This window comes from Pteropus medius, unplaced genomic scaffold (assembly GCF_902729225.1).
Source record: "Pteropus medius unplaced genomic scaffold, Ma_sr-lr_union100, whole genome shotgun sequence".
In the NCBI taxonomy this organism is placed as follows: domain Eukaryota; kingdom Metazoa; phylum Chordata; class Mammalia; order Chiroptera; family Pteropodidae; genus Pteropus; species Pteropus medius.
The window spans coordinates 12156265-12173951 of record NW_024342474.1 but is presented as its reverse complement, the minus strand read 5'-3'; the positions used below and the strand labels follow the sequence as shown (position 1 = coordinate 12173951).

Here is a 17687-nt window from a genome sequence, read left to right as displayed (position 1 = left end):
AAAATAAGGAAGCAAAAAGCCCTCTGCTAAGGACAGATGGTGTAAGATTAGATGACAGAGAGAACATTAACTACCTAATTGTTATTATGTTTCCATTTTATCTGTCAAGAAGATGGCCTAATATAAGTGAAAATAGTGAGTTAAAAGAACAGAAAGTACAATGTAACTCCATCTGAGTTAAATATATGCGTGTCTATGTAAACATAGTGTGTGACACACATATGTGCATAGATATAATTGAAATGTTAACGGTTATTTCTAGGTATAGGATCATCATTTTCTTATTGCCGTGCATATGCATTTTCCAAATATTCTGTAATGTACACTTATTACTTTTAAAATAAAACAGAACACATAAATGATTTCAAATTGAAAAAAAAGAGAGTCAAAGAAACTTCAAGAAAACAGAAGGTCCAGGTGAGGATGTTCTAAAAGAACATATAGAGTTTATAAGTTATAATTAACTACACTCCAGAGCACTGGAAGAACTTTTGGAGAACAGAAGACATGCAAAAGTAGTTCTAATCTTCAAAAAAAAAAGTGTTAGCTTCTGAAAGTAACAGTAAAATTGTGCACCTACTTATTGAAAGAACAGATCTGGAGAATTTAGGAAAGAAACACCACTATGATCCTCATTTAGGCTCACTAAAAATGAGTCATGACAGACAAATATCATTTTCTTTTCTAGATAGTTATTACAAGAAGTAATGTCCTCAGATTTGACCTCTCTTTTTTCTATCTTCCTAATGAAAGAATCTTGACTTTCATTTTGGAAAACTATTTTGGCTATTTAATAGACTTTTAAAGCTTGCCATAGCCAATAGTTAATTCATTTTTTTCTCCTAAAACTTTGTCTTCCCAGCACCTTTTCCATCTCAGGAAATAGCAACTGAAACCTTCCATTACTCACTCAGGCCAACCATCCTGGCATCATCCCTGACTCCATCTTCTTCCTCACACTCCACCTTCAAATCCACCAGAAAATACTGCTGATTTTGCCTTTAAAACACATCAAATATCTGACCACTTTCTCACCACTGCTGCTACTACCACCCGCGCTCAGTACCACTTGCCATCTTTTCTCACCTAGGTCATTACAATGGCCTCTAAGTACAATTCCTACTTGTATTTTTGGCCACCTACATTCTTCCAACCTTTTAAAACATAAGTCGGGTCATGTTAGTCCTCTGATAAAGCCCTTGGATGATTTCATTTTACTCAGAGTAAACGCCAAGTTTCTTACCATGGCCTTCAAGGTCCCTAATGAAATGCTTCAATTTCTTCTCTTTTTCCTGCTTTTTCCCTTGCTTGCCTGGCTCTAGCCACAGTGGCCTTCTTGCTGGACCTTGAACCAACCATGTACACTCCTGCCTCAGGTCGTTTCTACTTACTCTTTCCTCTACCTGGAATTTCTGCTTCCAGATACCCACACAGCTAAGATAACCATATATCCTGGTTTGACTGAGAGAGTCCCCATTTGTACCTGCTATCCCAAGATAGCAGGCACAATCTTAAAAGTATCCCCATTTCTATAAAATTATATGATCTCCCCACCTTGTGATTCATTGCCTCATCTTTTGGGTCTGTTCAATCTCAACTTCTCACTAAGGACTCTGACACCTGATTTAAAATTGTAGCCCCACTCAGTACACTTATCTTCTTTCCTTGTTGTGTATTTTTTTCTCCATGGCTCTTTCACCTTCTGATATACTCTATCACTTTTTTATTTATTATGTTTATTGTCTGTATCCTGCAACTACATACGTAAGCTCCATAAAGGCAGATATCTGCCCTGTTTTATTTCCAATATTGTATCCTCAGCACCTAGAATGTCTAGTATAAAGTAGTTCTAAATAAATGTCTATTGATAAATGAATGCACAAATGAGTGCCTAGAAACTTATTTTCTCACTAAATATCAAAATAAAATAAAAATTTATCTTGGGCAAGCTTGAAGAAAAACAAATATTCTATAAAATATTCCTTGAAACCATATAAACCAATATGCCTCATTATCTAATTAAAATTTAGTACCCTAGTCTTACAAGATTGAGTTTTAATTTAAATATTTTTCTTATTCAAATAGACATATATAATTATACTGAATATATATATTCAATATATATATATAATGAATATATATATAATGAATATATATTATATTGAACATATATATTATATTGAATATATATATATTATATTGAATATATTCAATATATTCAATATATTCAATATATTCAATATATATATTCAATATATTGAATATATTCAATATAATATATATATATTCAATATAATATATATAATGCCAGGATTCCTTTATTCCTTTGATTGAAAGTGGTATAAATTTAATCTGAACTTCTAGGAGTAAATGGGATAAAAGAGGGAGTATGGTTATAGGAAAGATACTATGGAATCCCACAGAAATGAAAGAACAAATTTTAGCAGCTTCTGAAATTCTTAGATCCTAGACATAAGAATTCAAACACAAACGAGAATCTTCTCTATTCTCTGCTTTTGCTGTATTTTGGCCTTATTCTCTCCTATTGCAAACTTATCGTACTTTTTCTCACAGCTCCCAGCTGTAGCCAAAAAAAAAAAAATCCTATCAATCCCAGATTGAATCACATCCACTATGGAAAGAGCATGAAATACTATTACGGCTCCCCCACACCCCAGAACATACTGGTTCTTGTCACAAAATGACAATTCCTCCCACATCAAAGTCCACTTCAATACCTTTTTGTATTTTTAAAATGCTGCATATTGCTATAACCTCTTCCAAAGATTAATGAACACCAATATGTTGTTCATTTCTAAATGTGTAAGATATTTTCCTATATATTGAGTTGATTCAGCACTTTGGTAATAAGCTCTTTGCAATTTTACCATCCAGGAGCCAATTTACTCTACTTTAATAAGACACATTATCAGAATACTGTATATCCCATAGTCATGGATACTTTCTTTTTTTGCTGTTAAATAGTGATATACATTTTCAATTTACTCATAATGAATATTAGAATGTGACAGCTGTATTTGTTTTTCATAATGCAAAGTGAATGATAATATCTCATAAGCTGATTTATCTCCTTTTCTATCTGCAGTGATCTTACTGTGTTCTTTCAGCTTAAAAAGATTAATATTGTGGCACCAGGTACTTTAACGTTAGAGAATACTTTTTCTCAAGAACCAACAATTTTACCTAAAAGAGAAACAGAAAATAAAGGAACATTTCTCAGGGCCACCTAAATAAACAAACAACAACTCCAAAAAACCAGTTAAGTTTTGACAATATTGCAAAATTTCTTTTGTTCAGGTACATGATACAGAAATTCCCATGAAAATAACAAAATCAATTAAAGCATGAATTGTTATAATTAGAGCTGCCATTGTCATTATCATGTTATCGACACAAAAATGCCTCATCCACATTCCAAATTAAATTTGCTGTATAATTTGTGCAAAGCAAATGCTATAAATTGAACTAAAATGTTGTGGATGATATGTAGCAGACTATTTTTTGTTCATTCTGTTTTGTTTTATGGCTTTTTCACTTTAAAGGAATCTAACAGATTTGATCTCCTTTAAGAAAATCATGCATGCAGGGGCTGAAAGAGGTGATTTATGCTATGACATAATATGTTTTTGACACAAAAAGTACTTGTCAAAAATGAAGATACAAAAACAACTATTCTAAGTGTTTTAAGGGGAGCAAGGAGAACCTGGCTTTCATCAGTCAATAATACATCTGACATAAATAATGATTGAAAACTGACAGCTACGAGATGTGGTTTAGATGCTTCAAATCCCTAAAAATGAAAAAGTAAAAAATATCAATTTTGTATTTACAGCAATTTTGCTGTAATGTAATTGAACTTCTACTCATTGCAACAAGTGTTATAATTGTACTAGTAATTGGTGAGTCATATCATGAATAACATCTTTAACTAAATACTTGTTTTCATAGTATTTTCACAGCTCTGCCTCAAAATTGAGTTTGATTTGGCACTATAGAAGTATAGATTTAATCTTTCATCTTCCATCTCTTTCATGAGTAATTTTATTTTTAAAAATAAACAAAAAGAAAAAAGATTAGGTTGAGTAATGATGTAGAGTTTTAACTGGTCATGATCCTCAAAAACAGTGAAGATTAATTGAGATGATGTGACTTTTTGAAACTCTGCAGAAAGGCAGTACACTTTCATAAAACCAAAGAGAAATGTCTGTTCTAAAAAACAGCTCCAGGGAAATCATACCATTGCAAAATATTTTCCTCAAAAGACTCATACTCTGCTTTGGGACTTAAAAACTTCTCATTTGTACATATTGACTGCTTCATTCTAGTGTAAACTCTGGGCTTCCTCACTCCAAGTTCATTTTTACAGGACAAGATATAGGTAGGAATCAGCAGAGATGGCTTTGTTCCTTCACATGACCAACTGCTCACCCAGCCCTTCAAAAAGCCAACACTTTGTCAGTTCTATTATCATAAAGCTATGATTATGTACTAAGATTTTATCTTCATTTTTAGAAATAGACTAAATATTCCAAGCCTTCGTGGTTTGGGCTATTGTGGTAACATGAAACACAAGCTAAAATGGTAATGCTTTGTTGTACACTCACTTGAATGCCTTTGCTTTTTCAAAAATACTTTGCCATCCGTGACAAAGACTGGTTAGATACTCTCACCAAATTCATTTATCTCTCTTTCTGAGTGCACAACTCTATTTTATTTCCCAGCCTTTCTTAAAGTTAGAAGTGGCCGTGTTCTAGCCAATAGAAAGAATGTGACTTCCAGATTTGGTTTATAACAAGATTTCATGCCCAATTCACTATTTTTCTTATTTATCTGTGGGCTGAATGGAGAGGTTTCTGAGAACATAGAGGAAAGTAGAGGCAGGATACTGAGTTTGGACCTAGTTGAGCCCATAAATGAACATGTGGAACACTGCCCAAATGTCATGTGCATGAAAAATAACCTATTATTATGTTAAATAATAGAGATTTGGGAAATTTAGGAACTTATTTAATAGCTAGAATAACCTTACCCAATACACACCCCCACTCCTAAATCTAGTTGAGTGATAACCAGAGTAAAGAGTGATCATTTGGATTGCTGTTCAGGAAACATTCACTACTCTCTCTCTTCCACTGTGGGGAGAATCTACTTCCTGCATTACTGATGTGCATTGGCCCAATGTGCTTTACCAATGGCATATTAGCAGATATGCTGTGAGTAAAAGCCTTAAATATGCTGTGTAGTTTGGGCTTGGCTATGGCACTCTGCTGCTGAATTGCCTAAAAGCATGCCCTGAGTAGCCCCTCTTTGGCCCAAACCCCTCAAAAAATATATGCATAGCAAACCTAAACCCAACCCACAGCCTGGAGCGAAGGCCATCTGATCCACAGTTGGAAGCAGAGTCATACAGCTGAGCACTTCCTAAGTAAGCTGAACCATGCTTAACTGGAAGACATGTGGACAAGAAAGATGTATGCTTGTTGTAAGCCACTGAGTTTGGGCGGGTGGTGGGTGGCAGGGTTAAAGCACTAGCTGATGACACAGACAAGGCAGACTTAGTGTAGTGTGGTTAGGAGTACAGACTATAAGGCCAAACTCTTTATGTCAAATCTGACTTCCAAATCTGACATAATTTATTAGCTATGTTTCCTTGTGCAAGTTATTTAAACCATGTATCCGTTTTCTCATTTATAAAATGGGATCATAGTACCTATCTTGTAGTTAGTATTTATAAAGTGCTTAGGAAAGTACCTGGCATATAGTAGCCACTGCAATAGCGTATATGAGAGAAATAAAATAAACCTCATAAATCCAGAAATGTGTCAGCAAAATACCCTTATAAAGAACATAACTATCTCTATGTTGTTTCCTGCTGCCAGAAGGCACTTGAATTCTCCAGAGACATCTCTGCCCTGTACTCAGGAGTCCATGGTATGCAGTGTTAAGAGTTCCATCTGTTGAGCTTCCTTCTACTGAGTCAGACAACCTGGATTTGAATTCTTGTTCCACCATCTAAGACCTTGGGTACTCTGCCAGACACCGGGTCTCAATTCCCTCAACAGCAAAACAGGGACTACAACAGTACTTAGCTCTGCAGAATTATCAGAATTAGAGTAAATGCTCAATCAAAAACATTTTAGTACAATAAATATTGCCTTATAAACACTTAATAAATAATCTTAATTTGGGGCGAACTATTTTAGGAACTACAAGGTCACTTTTACTTCTTAAGAAGTGGATTGTAACTTCAAAGTATTGTTTACTTAAATTATCGAAAGATAACTTTCTCTAATTCTATAGGAAGCAGAGTAGATTTTTTTAAAAGAGTAGCTAAAACCAGCAAAAATAAAACTGCAGCATTTCTCTCCTCTACTACCACAAATCTCCTTAGCTTTTATTTTCATTTTGTTCTGCTATATTGGTATAGTGTAAATCATGAACATCATAAAAGTGATTCCTGTTATTATGTCTCTTAGCTTGTCTTTATTTTTATGTAAATAATGTTGTCTCTACTTTCTATTTACTAACAATATTTCTGGTATTAGTCAAAAAGAGCCCTTGGATCACATTCAATTCAACAGCAATTTAATTTAAAAGGTAAGAGATGTGGATTATGTGCAATACTAAGCCACAATGTGTGTATCTTTTACATAAAAATAACCTTAATTTCCCTGCTTGACTGAGAAAAGAAATAAAGAGAATGATTGCTATAAATCAGGAAAAATTCATAACTTGCTGAAGGTGTAACAGCTGTTGATTTAAGGTTTGCATCTTTGATAACATGATGCTGCTGGGAAGATAACATCTTTCTGACAAAGCAGTGAAAATAAAAATTATAAGGCTTTACTCAACATTTAAATATTTTCTCTGTATTACAGAAAAAAAATTATTTTATTCACTTATACTAAAATGTGTTTGAAGTATCCTGTGTCTCATCAGAAAGCTTTACAATAAAATTTAGTGTTTTCTTATTCCATAGGTATACAGTAAATTTGTCACATCACAAATAAACATAAATTATCTTCAGTTTAGAGAAATGGACTGCTATTCTTATATACCTGCAGTTTCTACAGTTGGTAATACAAACACAGACCTGAGCATGCATACGCTTGGGATATTATTCATTTCTTTTCTTTTCAGCTGGAAGAAGGTAATTGAAAACTTAGGTGACAAAACAAAGCAAGTACTGCATTGACTGGGGAAAAAAATATCTCCAAAGTGGAATATTAGAAATGTGTAAAAAGAGAATAACTTTGCCAAGCAGTTAAAAACAATGGCAGTATGTTAATTATCTAAAGGCTGCTGTATTATTGCACATGTTCTTGCACTGTTAACTCACAAACTTTATAAAATTTTATGGTGAGGTTTTGTGTTTTCTATATATCGGTGGAGTGCACATCAGGGAAGTACTGAGAATAACACTATTGATGGCCTTATTTCCTAACTCTTCATCAGAACTCACTGTGCGTCCTTTCTCCTATGAAACGCATTTACATTAGAAAGTCATATTGCTTCTTATTATTAAATATTTTTGTCTTTAAATGTTTCTGTCTTTTACCTAAAACTATCTTGCAGTGTTATTGTAACCCATTTGTACCCTAGCCCTCTCACCATCTGGAGTCACTTTTTTTTTCATATTCAGTCAAAATGATTTAATTGCCCATACCACATACTTGGTGAAATCCAAACTTCTTTTTGCCCCCTTGAGAATCGGGGTGGAGATGCCTACAGTCCGTCTGAATACCTCTCATTCTTCAGTCTTACTCTGAATTTCGGCTCTTGTTCACCTACCAATGGTTTCTCCTCCTTGAGGTACCCTGCTCTCTGCACGAGTTTGTCCCAAATTGCACACTACTCCTAGTTCATTGTCCAAAGCACCATGACCTAAGCTGTGCGTACGCCAGAGTACTATTGGATGTTTGAGGAGAACAGAAAACAGCTATAAGGTGAATGTTGAACATCACTCCTCATTCATTTATTCATTCAACAAATATTTATTGAGTACCTACCGTGTGCAGATAGGTTCAAGACCATGAACATACAGCAGTTAGCAAAGCATTATTTAAAAAGAAAAAAGAAAAAAAAATCCTGCTTTTATAGAGCTTGCATTCTAGCTATGGGAGAGATAATTAACAAAACAAATAAAATCTACATTCAAGAGTGGTATTACCAAGAAAAATAAAACAGGCAAGGTAGAGGGACTGTTAGGAGGGGTACGCTTTTAAGTAGGGCGGTGGAGGAAAAATTTAATGTAACAATGATATTTAGGTAAAGATGCAAAGGAAATAAGGGAGAAAGCCATAGAGATATGTTTTTGGAAAGAGTGCTTCAGGTAGAGAGAATAGCAAACGCAAAGGTTCCGAGGTAGGAGCTTCCCTAGAAAGTTAGAGTTACAGAAAAGAGGATATTGGGGTGAATTTCTTATATTTCTCACTGCCTGGACTCTTCTCTCCACTCCACAGCCCTGTATTAACTATATTTCTTTATTTTCTGTATTCTTGAAGCCCTGGCATCTGGGACCTCATTACTCTCTTGGAAGTGCATTTTTCACATATAAATTAACCAATCAGAGCTCAAACTCAGAACCATCTCCTCTATTCGATTTTTCCACTCCAGAAGGCAATATTCCTCTGCCCTGATCACCCCAGGGCCAGGTACTAGACAACTAGAAACCCTTATAGCCCAGAGCCTGTCAAAATTATACAAACTATCCAATGCAAAAGTCTGCTTGGCTACTTATACTGCCTCATCCATATATTCCGTGGAAAACCACAATAAAGGCTTTTGCTCATTTTCTCCCCTTGCTGCTCCTGCCTCCTGACTGACTCTGAAGCTTGCTCATGTGGCCCTACATGGCATGACATTCCCTCCCTCTTGGGAACTGTAACTATCCTTTCATTGACAATCATCTTCTCACCTGTTGGCCTTACCATACCTGAATAAAAACAAACTCCCAGAAACATTTTAAAATAAAACCCTAACAGGCAGCCCGTGCACAACTCACAAATTCTTTTTATTCCTCAGTAGTGAAATAATGGTAGTTTTCTTTTTAGTAATGGCTCCCATTCAGACTAGGTATCGAGGTCTGCTTTGGCATAACTAATAGCACATTAATTAGCTTTCCTACACAAAATAAAAATCTTCCCATGGCATAAAAATTCTACTTTACTTCTGATTATAGGCTCATAATCCTGTCCATCACTCTATAGCTTCATTCCAACTGTCCACACCATTTTATTCTTTAACATAGTGATGCTTCCTAAGTCAGATGTAATTCATCACCTGATTCGTGAACACTGTGTTCACTAAGGAAGTGACCAAATCCAAGCTAAACATAGCTTGTCCAGATCTTGTGGCCTAAGAAAACTTGTAGTTTTTTTCACAGGTAACCATCTACAGACCATAATAAGTTGGTTTCCCTGGAGACCCTATGTTCTGCATTATAGAGACTCTAAGAAAGCCATCTGTCTATTTTGAGAAGGCAAAGGCGTCCAAGTCAGAAATGGCCTCTTGAGCACCCTTACTTCTGGTGGGGAACTTAACGAGTTGGCTTTCCCAAATTATTGTACAACAGAACTCTCATCAAACTTGATGTTTCTCTACATCTTTACTTGTCCAAGGGGCTTCCTTGGACAAGTAAATTTTATAAATACTGTATCCCACCTCAATGAACTTGGAGATTGACTATGCACATTAGAAACTGATAACTATGTGATTTGAGTAGGGAAAAAAAAAGTAAATAAATGCTAGAGCCGGTAAAAACCTGATCTCAAATAGTTTGGGCATCTCAATGACCAGTCAGTGAAACATGAAATGTTCTGTGTCTTAACGTTTCTCTTTTTAATTTTCATGTTTGTTCCTGGTTGTCAGACTTATATTTTATGTAGTTTTAATTTTTTTCTCAAAAGACAGTTAAAATTCTTAATCAGCTAAAATTCTGCCCCTAATGTGAATTAATCGTGGAGGAACAATAGAGTTCTGACTTCCAAGTGTTGATAAATGTCTAAATTCTAAAAATGACAATACCATTTTTGTTACCTATTTTCCTCTCACAATTTATGTTAATTCTCGGTCTTAAAGTAATCCCACTGTGTTATTTTTCAATTACATGTCTATAGAGTGATGAAAACAGAATTGTGATTCATAGTAACAGTATGTTTGCCTTAGAGTTCTGTGCTACTGGAGGGGAAAGACTACATATCTGTTTAATACATTACCATATTTTCTGGTTTAGAAGCCTTGGCAGTTTGTAAAGAAGAGCCAACTTTTATAAGCATATGTTGGGGATTGGGGAGAATTTTACAGCAAGAAGATTAGAGAGAAAACGCATCTCCCTTCCCTGACAAGGTCAATAAGTCTTTTCGGTGAGGGTACCCTGAAAGCTTTTACAATCAGCCACTCTGGGGAAAGCTTAGGGCTCTGAGTGGGGAGCTCTGGAATTTGTTAGAATATCACCATACTATAGCTTCATAGGATTTCACCATTTAGTGGCAGCTACTGAAAATTATGGCCAGTTATCCTGAATGAGATGCATTTGGGGTATGCTGTTAACCAATTTACTTCTATATACAGCTTTTATTTGACAGTGCGAATCTTCATATTCTGAATTGGATATGATATGATTGATAAATTGCAAGACATGTTTTGTAAAACACAGATTATCAGTCATATCAGGATCATGTCTGGGTGCCAAGACGCTCATGTAAGAAAAAAAAATTCAAAGCAACTGTTACAACAGCTGCTTTCTTTACCATAATAGGATAATGAGGATGATAAGACTATATGGAAGCCCTGTGCTAACTGTAGGGTTAACGGTAATGAGAACACAAAGACCATTATTAATGACCAAAAACTAGATGAGAAATAAGGCAATATTTATTAAACCTTCTAGAGGAAATCGAATTTTATTATTGCCATTTTCAAACTCCTTAGGACCTGAGGCCCCTTTTCTCATTGACACAACACTTTTTCTAACACAATCTTTGATAACTAAAGGTTTTCTAGGAACAAAACTATCAGGTGGTGGCAGACCAGAAAATCTCTTGTTTGCACATCTACAAACTGACAATATTTGTGTCGAGTCCTATATTGCAAAAATATCTTACAGGTCTCTCAAAGTGAATTAGATTATTGTATTATAATATCCGAGCAGCCTATTCTTTTCTGTAACACCATATTATCATCTCACCTCTCTACTCTTTTAATACTTCTCATTGTCTTTAGGGACCAATTGTTCTTCTAATGCCCATTCAGGAGTTTTCTACCTCCTTCCTTGACTCGTAAATTGCTGCTAAATCTCATCTCTCATTTTTTTTTTATTTATGTGTTTATTTCAGGCTATGTGTCAGTGTAAATAGCAAAGCTAATTTTAATTAAAATTTTAAGTAAGCATCCATAAGGCGTAAAGCAAATGATATAGTAAAGTCCAGATATATTACATCTATTGAATTCCCTTCATCCACTTTCTAATTTGACCAAAGGAACGTAATTGAATATGTCTGGCATGATCTGTTCTGTATAATCCCATGCTGTTTATCACCCAAGCTTTCACTATTCTCTTGATGCATATATAATTCTTTTTTTCTTAATATCCATTCTGCTTTTTTACCAAGAATTTAAGATAATAACAGCCAAGAGGACGTTTTTCTTTCTCTCTTTCTTTCTCTCTTTCTTTCTCTCGTTCTTTCTTTCTTTCTTTCTTTCTTTCTTTCTTTCTTTCTTTCTTTCTTTCTTTCTTTCTTTCTTTCTTTCTTTCTTTCTTTTGTTCTTTCTTAAGTATTTTTAACTTGGTTATTATTCGCATTGTTTTTCAAATGCCTTGGTTGCCCCCGTCCCAAGAAATATTTCCCAATGGAAACATAAACGCAGTGGGTAATTTTCTGGCAAGTAAGGGTGCTTTTTTAAACTAAGTGCGCTTAATTGCTATGTTCCATGTGTTCATTTTTAGCCTATTGAGTTCAAATAGCTTATTGATCTTATCATTAATCTTAGGTACCATTCTCATCTTTTCAGCTAATTATTCCTTGATAGAATCATAAGAAAAAGCTGTAGTTTCTGAATCACATGCCAATTCAATCCAAGGTTATGTCTGTCTGTCATCCATTTTAGAGTACTTTTGAATATCTTCTGCCAACTCCATGGTATATTCAATTATGCCCGCCTCAGCACATTTAAATGATGATTCTATTTCTCACTTGGGTGTACTCCTTACAATAGTACGTCAAACAATTACCAGTTGGTCTCTGGAAATTCACAAATCAGCAATGAGGTTTATAGTCTATTTTATATGATAAATTATAAATTGTAACTTGAATTTCTACTAATTAGAAGTAATTTCTATGTTATTAATATAACATATTTATTAATATAACTATCAATTCAAATATACTACAGTTAAAATCAGCTGGCCCTATTTTAAAGTTTCCACAAAATAAAAAGGTTGTTTCCACACCTTAGTATGTATAGAAGATTAAAGGGAATACGGATGTGAACATCAAGGAATGACATTAATTCCTTTACAAAATCTCAGGTGTGAACAAGGTAAGGTGTGCATGCTAATATAATCATTTTCCTCTGATACTCAAAGAGTCTAGGAAATGTTACTTTCCATATCATAACAAGCCAAATCTAACTCTGGACCCTCACTTGCCACAGTCAGCAATGTCAGTCATTTTAAATGGCTCTTTCCTCTCTTAGGAAAAAGAACCCCAAGCTTACAAAATCCTGAGGAAATAAATGATGAGAGATCTTGGTCACAGGTGAAATGATCACCATGCCCTTCCACATACAAAGGTGGACTGCTCTGCAGGTAGCAGCCATGTCGTCACTGCCCATTTCAGCTTTGGTCCCCCATATGAGAACCCTTATTGCACCCTCCCAGACACTCATACAGATATCATTTAGAAGTTATGACAGCAAGACTCTACTTTCTGGCAAGACTCTTGCCTCCACCACCCAAAGGAGCAGGCAGCCTCTGGTACCTTCATCCCTGAGGAACTCTCCTGCTCCCTACAAGGTCAAGCCTTAATTTCTCCACCCTCTGAAAAACAAAAACAAAAAACAAGCTTGCTTTCTCCGATCCTTTTTTTCATGACACATCAAGAAGTACTGGGCAATCAGCCAGCCAAGTGCCAAACCTCAAGACCACAGAAGAAACTATTCATATTCCCGGTTTTGTTAGGAATACACTAACAGATCTCCCACCTCTAAAGGAGAAATGACATGCTTCTTATAAAGAGAAGAAAAGAAACAATACAGTTGAATTTTCATATATTACTACATAAATGCTTAATAACTTGCCTTTATACAAGAAAAGAAACATAACTACTTTTCAAAACTGAAAAGAAAAGCTTTTGAATGAATTTCAGTGCCCATGTTTAAAGCTGATTTATACTTCATCACATTACCCATTCCTATCTCTCAGCTTTCTGCTGGATTTTCACTAACTCCCAAGACAGTTGAAGACAAATTAACACGGTGCATAAAGCAGTTGGCATCTGGCTTTTAATAAACAACAGATTATTATATGTAATAGCAATAAATATTATTTAAGCAATTCACTTGGTCAGAGGGTGTGATGCTTATAGGGCTAAGTTTGCACATTTGTTCTTTACCTGAACCAATTAACTTCACAGAGAGAAAATTCTTTTTTCAACAAGACTGCATTCCTAACTACAGTCAGCAGAGTAATTCAGCATATCACTAGAAAAGACATCAGAGAACATTTTCTGACAGTCGGTCAATTGCATCATTTTAGTATATGATAGACAGCATACTATTATATTATTATTCACTAGGAAGAGGTATATTTCTCTGAAGAACTTGCAGAATCAGGACTTACTGATGTTACAAATATAAGAAAGTTGGCTTAAGTTCAGTGCAAATTATTGATATCAAAGTAAATCTAAAATTACTTAAACAGTATTAATAAATAGAATGAACATTAGAATTGAATGACAAAATACTGAGCAAGCTAAGGATTTTTAAAAGAGGAGAGTGGAAGATGATTAAAATGTGACTATGTAGTTGCATTAGTGGAGAGATATGACTAATAATCACACCATTAAGATTGTTTATGACCAATTTTAATATTTTAAGGTGGCTTATAGAATACATACACTGCTAAATACTTATTAGTGTGAAGCTGTATCTTATCAGTCAGTTTTGTTGTTACTGAAGTATAGCTTATTGACTGCTGTCTTTGTCTGAGCAGCTTATGATGGCAATCTAGGAGAACCATCAAAGTAATGAAAATCTACAGAGAAACCCACATTTCCTCAAGGACTCAGAACTTACTATTGTATCTGAAAAGTAATCTCTTCCCATAATCCTCCATTAGGAAACCATTTGGCCCCGATACTCTTATATCAAATTCCAAGCAAAAATAATATTTTGGCATTCCCCAAAGTCCAGTTGGTGATATGTAGCAAATTGGTATGGAATATAAGATGATATCGAAAGGTTAATCTGACTAGCTGGCCTCCCCATAGCACCATGCCCATCATCCCCATTTATACTCTAAGGTGCTTTCTTGGGTAGACATCACCTGCAAAGATGCCAAGATTTTCAGTGATTTTCCATCATCACAGCTTCAAGTTCGCCAATGGGGCCTTTCTTATTTGCAACCATAGTTATGAATATATATAATTGTAGGGATTTGGTGCAAGGAGGCGGGGATTATAGCATGTGTTCTGCCTGCAATCTTAAAACTGGAAGTCCTGAGTTATTTTGTCCCAATAGAAAAAAAATGTTTATTTTAAAGACAGATATGTGTATGAAGCTATAACAAGAAAAACAACTTTTGAGAAAACAACTTTTTCTGAGTTGCTGCCTAGGCATTTTATAGTGTGATAATTCTGCCCACACCCAAAGTCTAGATAATTAGATAAGGACTTGAGTTTAGGACAGCCTCCACAAGTTCAAGCTTTACTTTTCCCAGGACACCTTTTAAAATAACCACTTAGAGTTAAGCCCATGAAAAAATAAGTGACCTCTGCTCATATATGTAATAGGTGCTTGCTACCCTGCTCTCAATTTCTTTTTTTATTAAATTTATTGGGTTGACATTGGATAACAAAATTATATAGGTTTCAAATGTACAATTCAATAATACGTAATATGTATATTGAATTGTGTGTTCACCACCGAAAGTTAAAATGCCTTCCATCATCATATATTGACCCCCTTTACCTTTATCTACTTCCCCTCTCCTCCCGTTCCCTCCAGTAACCTTCTAAACCGTTGTCTGTGTCTATGAGTCCCTGCTCTCTATTTCTTACTCCCTGGTGATTTGGGATACAAGACTGCCCTTCCTCTGGCTCAATGGCACTCCTTTACTTCTGAAATTTGTAAAAAATAGTACCTGTGACTCTACTTCCTTTGTGTAGGTGTACTGAACTGAGCCTTCAATCAAAGGACCCTATGGATTTCACTTCCCTAAAGTGAAAACTTGATGTCGAGGGAGCTACCTGCTATCCGTACGGGTAGCTTGTGCCTCCTCATTGAGCAGATCATAATCTGTATATTCTAAATTCAATACACCAACTCCAGCTTCTCAACACAGAAATGATCAAAGTAAAAGAGGAAAGAGAGTAGAAAATAAGATAAAAATCAAGAATGAATGTAGTACATACAAGACATTCTATGCCATCCCATCAACTTGCTGGAAATTGACTCTAAGCTTCACCCAACACAAAAAAAGGAAACGCGATTAGATACATGAGTCAAAATAGTACTCAGGAGAAGCTGAAGTATCCCAATATCGAGTTAGAAGTAAACATGGTCTGCGTAGAAGACCCTGTGTGATGTGAACAGCATCTTCACTGTCACATTTATAGATAATACTGTTTGAGTTTCAGGGTAGACCAGTGGCCAGGTCATGCTAAAGCTTATTTAAACAAAAACAGTTCTTAATGGGATGCGCCAGTAAGATGGTCTGGCTTAATTGAAAATAGCAACAGTCTACAGCCGTGCTACCCTGAACAAACCCGATCCCATCTCATCTTGGAAGCAAAGCAGAGTCAGGTCTGGTTAGTACTTGGATGGGAGACCATCTAGGAAGACCAGGTGCTATAGGTGTAAAAACTTTTTTAAAAAATAAGGGATCTTAAGCTGACAAGGTCCTTGCAATCTGTGAGATCAACCAAGGGTTGCCTTGCCTAAAAAAACAACAACGAAAGATTTTAAGACATGTTCCCCTCAAGGGAAGAACCATTCCTTAGGGAGCATTCTGGAAATTTTGAGAGGTTTCTTTTTTGGTTGTCCTTACCATATTTGTGAGGCACTTCAGGCATTTAATGGGAAGGAGCTAAGGATGCCAGACATCCACACTGCATGGGAGCATCCCACCCAATGAAGATTTGTTTCCCACCTCCACACTTTTAGCATGTCTTGCCAGACATTCAGCTACTGAATACATACTTGGACATGTGGTGGCATTTCAAGATGGGAACTACATTTTTGTATTATTTTATCACTGACTCAAACTATGTCATAAGATACAAATTATTTTTATGTTACATTTATAAATAAGACTAGTTCATTTGCTGATTTTTCATTTTTTCCATTTGACAGTTTGTAATTTGCCATGACATTATCACTACCTTGATTAAGGTTCTTTCCTTTTTTTTCTTATCATTTACATGTGGCAGGTTATTATTACTTATCATTCCACTAGTTTTAATTAGGGTCCAACCACTCCTCTGTCCTTTAATTTTCTTTTCTATATAGAGAATAGCTTCTAGCCTTTTTATCTTAAATCTAAGTACTCATCAGAAGTAACGGTAAGCACCTGACTGCTTCATTATGTTTTCTAGTACTGTCATGCCTTAACACTTACATATTAATACGTAGCCCATATAATTTTATTATAAATTACATTGTTTTCCTTTATTTTATAGTTAGATCATTATATTATTCTTTTTAAATGTTACTTTTTAAATTAAGATATTTTTATGATATTTTATTATCTCTGAATTTCAATTCATAATAAAAAAGGAGGAAATAAAAAGTATTTGTTATCAACAGGCAGCTTTGCACATGATAGAAGTGAAGGCCACCTCTATCATAGGAATGAGTAGTTCTTGAAAGAAAATTAGATCAGCATCTCATTTCTTGATTGGATATCCACTTATGTAGCACATGGGTCAATCTGTATCCTATACCTAGGTAAATAGGAGAAAAGGAATCAGAGCAAAATATAGCAAAATGTAGGAGAGGTGTCAACAAGCTAGCCTGCACCCCTATTTAAAGTGGCAAGGACTGTGCAATCAGGCAAGAGAAAGATATAAAAGGCATCCAAATAGGAAACAAAGAAGTCAAACTGTCACTATTTGTGGATGACATGATTCTCTATATAGAAAACCCTAAAGACTCCACAAGAACACTAGAAACAATAAGCAAATACAGCAAAGTCTCTGGATACAAAATCAACGTTCAAAAATCCATAGTGTTCCTATACTCTAATAATGAAGTGTCAGAAAAAGAAGTGGAAAAAATAATTCCTTTTGCAATTGCAACAAAAAGAATAAAATACCTAGGAATAAATTTAACGAAACATGTGAAAGACCTATATAATGAAAACTACAAGACCCTATTAAAAGAAATCAAAGAAGATACAAAAAAAATGTAAAGATATTCTGTGTTCTTGGATTGAAAGAATCAACATA

At 35.0% G+C, this 17687-nt stretch overlaps 1 pseudogene; it reads left to right on the top strand.

Moving 5' to 3' along the window:
* The first annotated feature begins 15979 nt into the window (after positions 1–15979).
* LOC120605129 (uncharacterized) lies at positions 15980–16098 on the top strand (annotated as a pseudogene).
* The last annotated feature ends 1589 nt before the right edge of the window (positions 16099–17687 follow it).